A 15,627-nucleotide genomic window follows, 5' to 3' on the forward strand; every position below is an offset into this window, starting at 1 on the left:
GACAGCAGAAAAAGTTAATTAACATTTTGTGCCATATATTTATGTTCCTATGATGGCATGAACAAACTAAAAATTATGTTTGGGGTATGAGTTTTGTAAAAGGTCAGCTGAAAGTATAAACATGTGGAATCTTGAGAAAGATATCAATGATAATCATTTCAGTTTAGATAAATTTTGACAACACTTGCAGTGATAGGCAATCCTATATCAAAATTCAATATTTATTGATTTTCTATAGCTACAATATTCTATAAATATGTAGGAAAACAAGTTAAATTATGGAATCATAAAAGTAATGTGATTATTTATTGCAAACAGTTTTACAATTAGGTCCTGATTGTAAGCGCTAAGATCAACAGAATAAAAAACACAATATACAACATGGAGTTAGATATTTTATAATGAAGCATATTTTAATATACTCTACATTTTTAGAAAGACTAGAACTTTGGGTTAGCTTTATAACCTACCAAAATAAGTGATATTGTCTATTTATTAAGCAGAAAGGCTTACTCAGATTTACAAGATTGAATGTTTCAGTGTATGTTCAGCTGGTTTTATTGCTTTTGGGGCCAGTGCCAAGACAATATCAAGGAGGGGAGTATGTCAAAGAGAAAAGTTTTTTACCTAGAATGATATAAAGATAAAAGAAGAAAGAAGATGAGAGTCTATTTTCTCATGTGTTTCACTCTGAAGAACTTAATCTCCAGAAGAACTCCACAGTCTGGGAGGAATTGGAATGTCATTTCTCTTAAACACATAGGTCTTCCTGGGGCATTCTAAAATCCAATGGCAACATCTTCACCAATGATAATAACTTGTCCAGGGGTGGAAGCCACTAGATATTTCTTAAAATTCTAATCAGATCTCAGCAGACTAAATATTTTATGGAATTCCTATTAAAATATTTTCTTGCAGACTGACTGGGTCTTCATAATGTGTATCTGTTTATATGTGTGTGTTTGAATAAACTAATAAAACAATGTGGCAGATAAAAGTATTAGTATGGTATTTTGTTTTTCTTCTCATACTATGAAAGCCTGTCACAATTTCAATCAAATCCCATCCAAGATTCAAACATTAATGCTGTCCCAACATTTCATTATGTTAACCTAAGTACATCCATCTCATTTCAGATGGCCATGGTATAGGAAAATTTTAAGTCTTCCAATTACGTTGTCACCAAGGAAACAACGTACAATATTTCTTTTAAAAATACCTAGATTGTAGAACATGTTAGCCAGAAAATTGAAGGAGTATACATTATAGGATTTAATTTAAATATTTAGTCACATAAATGGATATTCTTTATCCCCAACTCAGAGCCCTTTTAAACTACATAATTGCACAACTCATCTATTACCATCTTCCATGAAGACAGTCCTTGCTGTAAACAAACCAGATGTGGTGAACAAATTTACAAGTACACCATTGTTACATGCTGCTGTTCTAAAGCATGGAAGTGAAAGAGCATTTAATGCCTGTGAAGAGTTGGTTCTAAGGATTATGGAAAGTGATTACTTTGCACCATAAATAGAAAAATCCACAGATGTTTCAAGTTGTGTTTTGTTGTTGGCATTTGTGAGATATATTTTGGAAAGCACAATGAATGAAAGCATGCTATTTTGTAAAACTTTGCTGGCTGACACATTTACTGAAATGTTTCAAATGAGAAGACAGACAATAGGGTGGGTAAGATGTGGTATGCAGCTTTAAATACAGACAAGCAAAAAAAGAATGGGAATTTTTTTTCCTTAAAAATGCTTTCTGGTTATATTGCGCTATACACTATACTGTTGAAATAATCATTTCTTTGGAAAAGTAAGGAGAAAACACTGTCACCTGTTGAATTTCTTTTTAAACTGAATCTTAAATGTCAGGGTTAAAGAAATTTAAATGTCTTAATAAAATATTATCCAGTATTACTTTCATTTTTGATAAAAACTTAAAACAAATTGACAGACTGTTAGTCCATTAAGATTTATAAGTTTCCTGCTATATATTTCCTATTGTTCCTTTATTTGGGGGGTGATATATATATATATTTTTTAGAATGACAACCTTGTCTTAACCATTCCCCACAAAATTTATGCTCTCATAGAATCAGAGAGTTTTTGTTTTTGTTGTTGTTGTTTTGTTTTGTTTAATTGGTTGGTCGTGGGGCTTGAACTCTCTGCCTCGGCGATGGTCCTACACTCTTCAGCTCAAGGTGAGTACTCTACCGCTTGAGCCACAGTGCCATTTCTGATTTTCTAGTGGCTTATTGTAGATACGAGTCTCACAGACTATGCTACCCGGGCTGTCTTTGAACTGAGATCTTCATATCTCAGGCTCCTGAGTAGCTGGGATTACAAGCATGAGCCTCTGGTGCCCAGCCAGAGAATTTTATTTTATTAAATTAAGACAATAGTAGGCTCATTTTATGCCAACACAAAATATAAACACCAATGACATTTTTCCCTAAAAAAAAAAACACTCATAAAAAATTCATGAGATTTAGGGGAAGATGGGAGAGGAGAAGCTGAAGGCTAAACAACTCTCCCATAGAAAGCATTTTAGTATTCCAGTGAACAGTCTTAGGCTACAGAGTCACACCAAGTGTGTCATCTCAATACAGAGAGTTTGGACAGAGAGGGAAAATCCAAGCAAGGAAAGAGATCTGAACACATGCAGCTAGCTATGGCTGCAGTGGCAGAGTTGGTAGCAGACACACTCTTAGCAGCCATAACTACAGAGAGAATCTGGGACAAAGGTGCCAGATGTGGCAGGCAAGCGGATTCTACCCAACACAAGCAAGAACTGACAAGGAGCAGATATATTCATCCTGCAGATCACAGACCAGAAACTGCCCAGGAACAAGACTCTGGCATGAGTAGAACCCTGATCTCCTCATTCCTTCTCAGGAAGCAGAGGAGGGAAGGACGTCCCCTACCACTGGAGATCTCTGTCTTTGATACTAACAAAAGCCCAGCTGAGCAACTAGCTCCAATTCAGGCCTTGGAAGAAAACAAAAGAGTCATTTAGCAGGTCACTGGAACCTGCCCTGACCTGCCAGGCTCAGCTCCACCCAGGGGAAAGTCAACCAACCCTGACAGAGAAAAATCTGCCCCCTGAAGAGTGACTTTCATCACTGGGTAAACATAGCCAGAGGCTGCCCCTCCCTACAGCAGCCTAGACAAACAAAACTCAGTAAACATAAACCCTGAGAATGGCTCCAAGCTGGGCTCTCTGAGAGACTCAGGAGCTAGCCCAACAAGGAAAAGCTACTGATTGCTGAAAGGCCTCAACTCTACCCATAACCTAGTCTCATCACAGCATCTCCAAACTAGAGGAAACTCCCATCTCGCTCTTTTGGGATACTCAAAGCAAATCTACCTCCCACTGAACTAGCCTGGGAGGAGGATCACAAGACAATGGGATAGGCAAAGCATTTTTCTGCCTGCTCAAACAAACTGACTTAAGAAAACAATCAAGCCACAGGAAAACCAAACACCACAAGCAGACCAGAGACTCCACCAAGAGACTGGTTATGGACATGGGAGATACACAATCATCCCATTGCCCTCATCCCCCCACCCACCAAAAAAAAAATCAAAGAACTCTTTTTTAAATTTAATTTTATTTTTTTATTGTGAGAATACAGTACAGAGGAGTTACCATTACATGGGCAAGATAACGAGTATATTTCTTATCAAGCGTTTTTGCCTCCTTGTTGTTTCCCCTTCCCATCCCTTCCCATACTTCTCCCCTCCCCACACCGGCTCCTCCCCCACCCCCCACCAAAGTTGTTAATTTCGTTTTTCTACATAGTGAATTGTACATCTCATTGTTGCAATCAAAGAACTCTTATTTGAACCATTTAAAAAATTATTAATTTTAAAAATTGTTTTCTATTAATCTTATTTTCCTCCCATAATGTTTATTGTAGGTGTATACGTGTGTGTGTGTGTGTGTGTGTGTGTGTGTGTGTGTGTGTGTGTGTGTGTATGTGTGTGTGTGTGCACATGCGTTTTTTATCTCCTCTGAATTTTTGGTCCTTTTTACGTATTCTTTTCATTTTTTTCTTTTTCATTTTTTGCGTGACAAAATTGCTGTTTGGCTCATTCCCAGATATATACCTGTCGTTGATTATTAGACCTTATACCCCATTTTGTACACATTTAATCCAGAAATTTATTACTCAATTCACAACCTCTTAGGCTTAAATTTTTAATAGCAGTATTATCTCTTTATATGTATATAATTTTCAAGTAACTAATTTTAAGAATTTTTATTTTTTAGTTTTCATTTCTCCTTTCAATCCATCCCTTCTTCTCATCTTATCCTTTTCTTCTCTCAATATCATTTGTTTAAACTTACATAATTTTTAAGTGTTTCACTACTTAAATTTAAATTTTGTTTTTTTCATTTTTTCTTGTTCTTTTTTTTGTAATCTCTCTCCTATCATTCTATCCAAACCATTTCCCTCTCTAAGATTAGGACTTGGTTAAATACCACATTTTCTCGATCCATCCATCTACTGAGGGGCTTCTGGGTTGATTCCATATCTTAGCTATGGTAAATAATGTTGCAATAAATATAGTTGTGTTGGTAGCGTTAGTATGGTCTTGTTTGTGATCATTTGGGTAAATGCCCAAAAGGTAGATTGGTGGGTCATAGGGAAGTTCTAGGTGGAATCTTTTGAGGAACCTCCATACTACTCCAAAGTGGTGGAACAAGTTTCATTCCCACCAACAATGGAGTAAAGTTCCCTTCTGGCCACATCCACTCAAGGATCTGTTGTTATTAGACTTCTCTATTATAGCCATTCTAAATGGCTTGAGGTGGTATCTCAATGTTGTTTTGTTTTGCTTTTCTTTTATGGCTTGGGAGGTTGAGCAATTCTTCATGTGTCTGTTGGCCTTCCTTCTTTCCTTTTCAGAGAAGTTTCTCTTGAAGTCTTTAGTCCACTTATTTATTGGGAAGTTGTTTCTTTTAGGATTTGTTGTTGGGGGATTTAATGTTTTGAGTTCCACATATATTTTATATGAGACCCTTGTATATTGTATGGTTAGCGAAGATCTTCTCCCAATAAATGGGCTTTCTATTGATCTTGCTAGCTATGTCCTTTGCCATGCAGAAGCTCTGCAATTTCATACAATCCCATTTACCCAACATTTCTTTGATTTGTTGTGCTTCTGGGTCTCTATTAAGAAAATTTCCGCCTCTTCACAGGAGACATACGGTATGTCCTACTCCATCCTGTAATGTTATCAGGGTGTCTGCTTTGACTCCGAGGTCTTTGATACATTTGGAGTTGATTTGGTACAGGATGATATATAAGGATATAGCTTTAGTTTTCTATGAGTGATTAACCAATTTTGCCAGCACTTTTACTGAATAGGCTGTCTTTCTTCCATTCTATTTTTTATCTCCTTTATCAAAGATTAGGTACCTATTGGTCTGTAGGCTCATTTCTGGGTTTTCAATTCTATTCCATTGGTCCTGAGGTCTGTTCTTGTGCCAGTACAAGGTGTTTTGTTTGCTAAGGCTTTGTAGTAGAGTTTGAAATTTGGTATTGATATTACTCCAGCACTGTTCTTTCTATTAAGGATTGCTTATGCTACTCACTGCCTTTTATCATTCCATATGACTTTTTGGATTGCCTCTTCTATTTCCTTGAAGAATGCTATTGAAATATTGATAGGTATTGCATTGAATTTGTAGATAGCCTTGGGAAGTATTCTCATTTTCACGATGTTAATCCTTCCAATCCAGGATCAAGGGAGTTTTTACTTTCTAAGTTCTGTTTTGATTTCCTTTTTCAGGTTTTCAAAGTTTTCATCATGGAGATCCTTTACTTCTTTGGTTAAGTTAATTCAATGTTATTCTATTTTATGTGGGGTTATTAAGAATGGAGTTGCTTTTCTGATTGCAGCCACGCTTTTCTTATTGTTGGCATACAGAAAAGCCACTGATTTTTGAGGGTTAATTTTATACCCTGATACATTGCCATAGTTTTGAATCAGCATGAGTAATTGGGGAGTGGAATCCATGGGATTCTTTAAATACAAGATCATGTCATCTGCAAAGAGGGAGTGTCTTACTTCATCTTTCCCTGTTTGGATCCCTTTTCGGTTTTCATCTTTTCTTATTGCTGTAGCTAGGCATGCTAATAGTAAATTGAAGAGAAGTGGAGAGAGTGGACATCCTTGTCTCGTTCCTGAGTTATGAGGAAATGTCTTTACTTTTTGACAATTAAGTATAATGCTGGCAGCAGGTTTGTCATATACAGCCTTTATTTTATTGAGGAATGTTCCCTGGATTCCTAGTTTATCCAGAAACTTCATCATAAATTGGTGTTATTTAATTGATTTGTGTATATTGAACCATCTTTGGATCCCTGAACTGAATCCTGTTTTATCATGGTATGTAATGTTTTGGATGAATTGTTGAATTGTTTGGCCAAAATTTTGTTGAGAAGTTTGGCATCAATGTTCATCAAAGTAATGGGTGTATAATTCTCTTTCTTTGATGAGTTCCTGCATGGTTTTGGGATGAGGGTTTTGATGGCTTCATAGAATTAGTTTGGTCCTGAGATTTATCTTTCAATTTCATTGAAGAGTTGGAGGAGTATTTGTATGAGCTCTGCTTTGAAAGCCTTGTAGAATTCTGCTGTAAATCCATGTGGTCCTGGGCTTTTCTTAGACATGAGGTCTCTTATTGCTTTTTCTATTTCAATGCTTGATATGGGCCTGTTAAGATGGTTTAATTCATTTGCTCCTTTTCAGTTGTTGCTGTTGTTGAGTTGAATCTGCTCATCCAATGTGTCTGCTGCCTTTGTCCTGGAACCTCTCTGTTGTAGGTATGGCGGGTTGGCTATGGCCACCACCAAAGCTGCCTCAGCCATGGCTACAGCAACTGCTCAGATCTGTCTCCTTCCCTGGATTTTCCCTCTCTAGCCAAACTCTGTACTGTGATGGCACACTGGGTGTGATACTGGAACACTAAATTAGCTTTCTATGCGAGAGATTGTTTAGCCTCCAGCTTCTTCTCCACCATCTTCCCCTACTTCTCATAAGCATTTTCTTATTATAGATTATTCTAGATTAGCTATATTATGATTGATAATGACCAAGATTGACAGAAAGGTGAAGGAAAATTGTCTACACTTCCATGAGGTTCTGACCTGTGTTTCACAAAATGTTATAAAAGCTCTCCATGAGAAATCTAGCAGCTGCCTTTCTAAATAGTCTTTGCGTGCTTACACTTTCTGATAATGTTTCAATTCAAGTACTTCTCCTTAGAGTCCCATACCATTCAATGATGCTGTATTAGATCTTTGTTACATCTTGAGAACAGCTCTTGGTGATTAAATTTGTGCTTTTTAAATTAGCTCTCGCAATTCCATCCACAAAATGCAGACAAAAATTATCTAAAATAAATTTGTATCTGTTGATAGTGAAAATATTTTATTTTCCATTACAAACATAGAATGTAGTAAAATTTTTTCACAGAAATTACACTGCACTAGGTTGTGGACAGATTCTAATGAAAATAATAAACTGTGTTTATGTAGAGAATTTGAGCTTGCAAAATTTTAATATGCCTGTGCTCCTAAAACCAATACCTTACTTATATTGAGTGACAAATACAACTTGCTGTAAGTAAGTTTTCCTTGTACGTTTTTAATATATATTTTATTGTAAAGATACTGTACACAGAGGTTACAGTTACATAAGTAAGGTAATGAGTACATTTTTATTGAGCATTGTTACAACCTCCTTTGTTTTTCCCCTACTATTCCTTACCTTCACACATCCCCAACACCTCCTTACATCCCCCTCTAATATTATCTTGCAAATCTCATTGTTACAATGGGTCAACCTGTATACTTTCCTTGTGTCTTAAATGAAGAAATGCTGGCTTGTTTCATGGTGATTCTACTTGTGTAGACACACTTAAGAACACTTTCCAAGTCCAAAAGCACATAAAGGAAATGCACATCATCTTTTGTGAGCTGGTATAATTGTGTTCTACACATTTATTGACAGGTTACAAATTATTCTCAAATTTTAATACATAAAAAACTTTCTTTTTTCTTATTTTCGTTGCCAGGACATCGGCACAACCTCAGTCAGCATTTCTCACTTTAGACATTTCATATGGTTTGGTTAAATTTTGACCTGCGCTCCAGTCTTCTGAGGAGTCACTCATCTGCTTAAGAATTGATGCTGGCTGTTGGAAAAGAGCCCAAGGAAGGATGCCATTTAAAGCCTTATAACTTTATTCTTAACAAGGATATTGTCCTACTAATTTGGCTGTTGAGAGTGTCTACAAGAGCAAGGATTCCATGGTGAGCAGGGAGACATCATATGACCTATACTTATTGAGATTTCTGAGTGACTTGCTATCACTTGTACTGCATTTTTCAAGTCGAATATCTCTAAACCTACAAGTTGGAAGAGATAAGAGGAGTGGTAAAAGAACTCTTAGAGACAAATACATCTTCAACACATTTATTTCCAAGCAGTCTGTCTAAGGCATATTGAACAACTAGTAAAACTTATGTTTGCTATATATGTGTCTTTTTCCATTTGTGCATGTGTACATATGTGTACGTATGTGTGTATTTGTGTGTATAGTAACATTCATGTTTACATATATGGGCCGATATACACATATATGCATATATAAATAAATATACAAACATAAATATATGTTCATATATATCAGGTGTTCATTGATTTAATCTAGAATTCCCAGCACATTGTCCTTATCACAAAGTGTAAGTATCTGTGCTATATGAGGTGTATCCTTTGTACTCACTTCCCCCATTACCTTGTTTTTCATCCCTGTGAACAACTTCAGCCTACTTTCCATAGGATAGCGTTGTTTTTATTACTTACTGATAATGAAAGAAAAAGGTTGTTTGTAAAAGAAAAAGAATTTTTAGGACCCAGGCTAAAAGTATCTTATCAGTCTCAATGATTCGTATGAGATAAAATTTATAATAGTACTAAAAGTGAAAAGGAATTCCTAGATCTGTTGTTTTGCCATTTAGAATGGCAAAGAATAATTCCACGTCACTGTTATAACTCTTAAAGAATGCAAGGGTAACTGATGGTCCTTATCATGTTCCCACGAAACCAGTGGACCCTGAAGGATAATAGTAGACCAGCAGAAATTCTAAGTAGCAGACAAGGAGCATGAAAGAGAAAGAGCGGAAATGAGAGAGAGTGAAAGAGAGAGAAAAATATCATAATACTTATAGTGCGTAACAGATAAACAAGAGGTTTATGAGAATATTCATACTGCTATCTTGAGACTCTACATATACATTTGAAGGTATTTGATGTATGATAACTCATCAACATAAAATATAAAATTATTTTGATAAAAAATAAAAATGACTCAGAAGAAATTATAAATGCAAAAACATTCTTCACAGAAGCAAATTCTCAGAAATATTTCTTGACTTTGAAAAGGATAAATTGGCTGCAGTTAGTATAAATTTAGAAGTATGACAATTCACAAAAATATAAAAATGTGTTCACATATTTCATTATATAACCCATAGCAGAAAGCAAATATTGTTCAGATGATTTTTTAAATCACAGTTTCTCAGGTGCTGTGAAGGTGGCTCAGTGGTAGAGTGCTTGCCTTGCATGCATGAGGTCCTGGATTTCATGCCTCAGCACGACATAAGCAGAAAAATGTGAAAGTGGTGTTGTGGATCAAGTGATAGCGCTAGCCTTGAGCTGAAGAGCTGAGGGACAGTACCCAAGACCCAGAGTTCAAGCCCCACAACCAACAAAACCAAAGAAAAAAAAACAAAACATAACAAAACAAAACAATTTTGTAGCCTCAATTCTGTAATAACACTACTTCAGCTTAGGGTTAAGATTTAGGTGTGGACATTTATCAACACTCCTGATTCAGACTCTACTTGATTAAATTTTTAATCAGTATTTTGTTTTTAGTTTTGCTCTTTGTACATTCACATGCACCTATGAAATATGGTATGGCCATCCCAATAATATTCTCAAAGTACCTCTTAATCACTACTCACAAAAATTTGTATTATATTACAACAAGGAAAAAATGCTATAAATAAAGAAAACAATAATTAAATATTAATGATTACTAAAATAAAAAAGAAAACAATTACCAGGGTTTTCAGTATTTGAAGTGTACACAGTTGATTTTACTATTTTCTCATATTCTTATACATTTAAATCTGGATAAAGCTATGAGTAGCTTTTTAATTTACCCACTAAGATTACTATTTATAGTTCATCTCACCATTTGTATGTGGCTTATATCATTATTTGTTCATCACAAACATATAACGTAAGGGAGCCCTAAAGTTTTAACAGAAACTGTGTACTTAAAATTTTACCTCTTCACTCTGCTTCTTTACACAGTCTTTGCAACTTATCATTAGTAAAGTTTCTATAAACTATGAAATGTACATACTTACTAGTACATGCTACCAGAAAAATTATATACTTTATCGAAAAATTTTATGACCTGCAAACAGTCTTGATTTTGCCATATATAAGCAAATCCCAAAATGAAACATATTTAAAACATTAAAACTTTTAACAAACCTTAACATTTGCTGCAATGATCATTATGACAGGTGCCTTGTGTAGAATAATTGAATTCTTCTTCCTACACATCTCATGAACAACAAATATCTGGAATTATTTTGTTTTTGGCATGTCAATCTTGACTTTATTCTTAAATGTGTGCTTATGTAAGAAATACATGGTTCTAAAATTTCACAATTCTTTTTAACTTATTTGTGTTGAATTGTCTAGTTTAAGAAAATCAATTACACTTTACATATAAAAAAATGTTCTGTGCTCAATTTGGCTGCACATACACTAAAATTGGAACATACAGAGAAGATTAGCTTGGTCCCTGCACAAGGATGACACGCAACTTAGTGAATCGTTCCATATTTTTAAAACAACAGATGCTGGAAAGGATGTGGCCAGAAGGGAAGCCTATTGCATTCTTGGTGTGAGTGTACACTTGTTCATCCACTTTGGAAAGCAGTTTGGAGGTTCCTCAAAAGACTCCACATAGAGATCCCCTATTACACAGCAATCCCACTTTTGGGCATTCATCCAAATGATCACAAACAAGTCCATACTAAAACAACCACCACAGCAATGATTATTGTAGCATTATTTGCCATAGCTAAGATATGGAACCAACCCCGATGCCCCTTATTAGAAGAATGGATCAAGAAAACATTCTGTGTGTGTGTGTGTGTGTGTGTGTGTGTGTGTGTGTGTGTGTGTGTGTGTGTGAGTGTGTGTGTGTGAGTGTGTGTGTGTGTGTGTGTGTGAGAATGTACACTTACACAACCACATTGGAAAGCAGTCTGGTGAGTCCTCAGAAAGCTAAATATTGACGCTCCTTATGGCCCACTCATACCACTTCTAGGCATCTATCCTGAACAACAGGTACCAATATTCAAGGACACATGCACCTCCATGTTTATCGCAGCACTGTTCACAGTAGCTAGGATATGAAAACAACCCATATGTCCCACCAGAGATGAATGGATCTAAAAACTATGGTAACTATACACAACGGAATATTTTCCAGTCATTAGAAAGGACAAAATAATGGCATTAGCAGGGAAATCAATAAACCTACAAGAAATCATGTTGAGTGAGGTAAGCCAAAAGCAAAGAGACAAACATCACATGGTCTCCGTGATAAGTGGATTTTAAATCCAAAATGTAAGGTGATATGACAAAATTAACAACACTTAAGAAACCAAGGACTTCCACTCATCTGATTGAATCACTACTAAGTAACCTCATTCTGCTGATCAAATGTGCACACTGAAGTGAAACCAGGAAGATGACACAGAACTAGAGGTAATCGGGGAAAAACATACAACAGCTGGATCCATCGGCTGCAATGGACATTGACCAAAATGAAATAAGCAACTCAATGTCACTGAAGGGAAGGAGGAAACAAGTGGGAAAGAGGGAACAGCTGATGCTCTGCAAAACAAAAGAAATGTACATATTTCAAAACAAAAGAAGTATACATATGGGAGAAATAACTCTATTTCAAAGCTCAGAGAACTCATAAATGTTGTAGACCATGATAGACAATTTGCTCCATCAAAGTTAGAATGTGTTTGTGACTTTAACTAAGCATCACTATCCCACAATATTGTGAAATTTGTGAAATTATGTAACCACTTAATCACAAGAAAAACATTTGAAAAAATGATGAAGGTGGAAAACTAAGTTGCTCTAAAAAACAAAAAAGGAAAATGTTCTGTGTGTATATGTGTACACACACACACACACACATATTACATATATATACATATATATATGTATATATGTATATATATTAATTCTATGCCTCCGTCAGAAAGAATGACATTGCCCAATTTGTTAGGAAATGGAAAGACTTGGAAAAAAATTATATTAACTGATGTAAGCCAAGTCCAAAGAAACATAGGTCCCATGGTATACCTTATTTGCAATAACTAGTATATGTCTGGGATAAGCAGAAAAGTTGAAAAAGCTATGTGTATATGATAGATAAGTTGATGTTAAGCTAAATGACCCCCAAGATAGAGACAGAAGTGGTTTTTCTTTTTTGCTGTTGTTTCTCACATATTTATAATGTAAGATGTGATTTTTTTATATGTTCCTCCCCAACAGTATAACCCCCGTTTTCAATTTATTTGATGTTGGTGCATCTGCATCTTGTATATACACTTCTCTAATTTGGGGAGGGAAATGGAAAAAACAACATGCTTAAATAGGAATACAGTTTGACCCATTGTATAACAATAGATGCACAAGACATTATTTTGAAAAACGAACTTTATAATTTAGGCTGGGGATATTGGGTGGGGCTTGTGGGTGTGAGGAGTGTACTTGTGGAGGTTGAAGGGAAGCAATGGTGGGGGGAAAACAAAGGAGGAGGTAACAATGCTTGATAGGAAATGTACTTATTACTTTGATCATGTAACTATAACCCCTCTGTACAGTATTTTTGCAACAAAAATGTATAAAAATGTTTTGAGATGGAAGTTTATTTTGCCTATTTTACCCATATAATATCGTTAACAAAGAAATTAATGCAAAATACTGATATGAAGATATTTTGAAAAAGTGAGTGTGTGTGCATTCCTGCATGTTGGCATGCTCAGAGTTTGAAATCAGGGCTTCAAGGTGTCGCTACATCTTTCTCTCTAGATTGGTGAGCTACTGTATGAGCTACATCTCCATTCCTGGCCCTTTGCTGGTTCATTAAAATTTTTGAAAAATAATCTCATGAATTTATTTTGCCCTGATTGGCTTCCACAGATCTCAGTCTCCTGAGTAGGTATCCCAAGTAGTTAGGATTACAGGTGTAACAAACCAGCAAATGGCTTTCAGAATAATTTTAAAAGTAGAAGAAAATTTACTTCACAGGGGCCTGTTTTATCATCTCCTAGTTTTAAAGCATTTTGGATTGATTATATGTGAATTTTTTCATTCTTGAATTCTTAAAATACAGTAAGTGATGACATTTAAAATATTTAGAACTTTTTAAAACCGATACTGGAACTATGGGACAGAAAAAATTTGCATGTCTTTGGACCATAATTTATAAGCTCAGCTCTGTGCATGATAACCCAATGTCACCAACACAGTCTGTGTTGAAGACAAAATGGAACAGAAAACAATCACCATTCGCAATAACTGCTATGCTATTATTCCTTGGACAATATGAATATTGAATTGAGAGTATCAGAGAATGGAGAGAATTTATCTACCTTTTGTGTATTGCTGAAAGACTTCTGGAAAATTTGACTCATCTCCTTCAACACTGTGTGTCTTGGGCCATGCACTTACTTCCTTTAATTACAATTTTTCCCAACACTGAAATGGTAATAACATTAGCATTATAACAAATTTTATCTTAAGAATTAAGGGTTCTTAGAAAGGTGAACTCTTTCTCATTCTTGTAGAGGCATTATCAGATGAGAAGAACTGTATTTTTTTGTTTGCTTACTTCCATTTATTCTTCAGATTGAAATCTGAACTACTTAAGACTGAAAGAAACCAAAATTAGACATGCAGGCTTTGGAAAGAGCAATCAATGTAAAATAAATAAAATACATATGGCTATGTAACAGGTCTAACTAAATTGTTATATAGTCTCAATTATAAACAGAAAATGATTGAAGCAATATCATGTTATTGAAAATTGAAAAATGTTAGGAGTTGCTTAATTTTTTCCTTTTTACTACCTTGAATTAATTATTTTTGTATACAGAGATTAAAGATGAGATTAACAAGAAACTTGATTTAAAATGGACAAAAGTTTGAATAGACATGTTTTCCATAAGCCCCTCTATATCACCAGTGGGTTTACCAGTTGTGTTTAATACAACTTCTGTGCTGGCTTAATGCTTTGTGAGCAGAAGTCATTAGAGAAATGTAATTCAAAATTACTATGATACTACTTTATAACTATTATAACTCTTATCAAAAAAAATCAAAGGAACCAGGTGTGGTGGTAAAGGTTTGTAATTCCAAGCATTTAGGAGGTTGGATTTCAGTCTTAAGACAGTCTGGGGTACTGAAGATAGTAAAAACTTGGCCTTTATTACCTTTTAAGTAAAAGGTAATAATGTTGGTGAGAGTGTGAAGAAAAGGAAATTTTCTACACTCTTGGTCAAAATACAGGTTAATATTCTCCTTGTAGAAAGTAGTATGCAGTTTTCTAAAGAAATCATAATTGAAATATCATCTGAACCACCAATCATGTGATTATTTCTCTCTGGGTAACTCGAAAATATATCTGTAGTTCATTGTTATTCACATTATTCACATCAACAGCCAAGATATAAATCAAAGTTCAGTGTTCAAATATACTAATAAACAACTGTGGTACATGCACAAGTATCTTTTTGTTTCATCTTTAAAATAACAAGAGACTTCTCCCATTAGCCACAACTTACAATGACCTGAAAGATGTATTCGAAATGAAGAAAAATGTCATGTTCTGATCTTTGTAAACACACACACACAGACACACACACACACACACACACACACACACTCACACACACACACACACACATATACACACACACACACCATCCTCCAATAGTAAGACAGAATTTTTTTTAAAAAAGTAAAGCAAAGTGGAACTTCTGGGGCATTTAGTTCACAATGCATAAGATACTAGATATACATTATGACCAGGTATAGAGTTGTAATGTACAAATGAGGATACAGGGGACAACATTGGCCTTACATACGAATATATCTAAGTAAGTAGGAGTTGTTCTTCCTAGTAGTGGTTACTCTTTTAGTTGTTCTTCCTTCTATAATGGATAATATGAATGTAATTCTTTAAGTATACCTGCCGATTTCCAGAAATAATAACAAACAATATAGCAATAATGTTGCACGCTCAACATAGAACAAAATGTCAAATTAAAATACATGAGATTATCCTTGATGTAAATTAATTATTACAAATAAGGGAAACCATGTGACCTATGTTTCTTTAAGTCTGGGGTACTTCACTTAATATGATTTTTCCAAGACCTTCCATTTCCTTATAAATGTGGTGGTCACATTCTTCATGATGGAAGCA

The 15,627-nt window shown here is 35.1% G+C and overlaps 1 non-coding gene across 1 annotated transcript; it reads left to right on the forward strand.

Annotated features, from left to right (window-relative positions):
* The first annotated feature begins 10,847 nt into the window (after nucleotides 1-10,847).
* On the forward strand, nucleotides 10,848-10,953 carry LOC122124765. Its single transcript, XR_006150645.1, has one exon. It is a non-coding gene; the product is annotated as a U6 spliceosomal RNA (small nuclear RNA).
* The last annotated feature ends 4,674 nt before the right edge of the window (nucleotides 10,954-15,627 follow it).

Source organism: Dipodomys spectabilis, unplaced genomic scaffold, assembly GCF_019054845.1.
Source record: "Dipodomys spectabilis isolate Male_0828 unplaced genomic scaffold, ASM1905484v1 ptg000242l, whole genome shotgun sequence".
NCBI lineage: Eukaryota > Metazoa > Chordata > Mammalia > Rodentia > Heteromyidae > Dipodomys > Dipodomys spectabilis.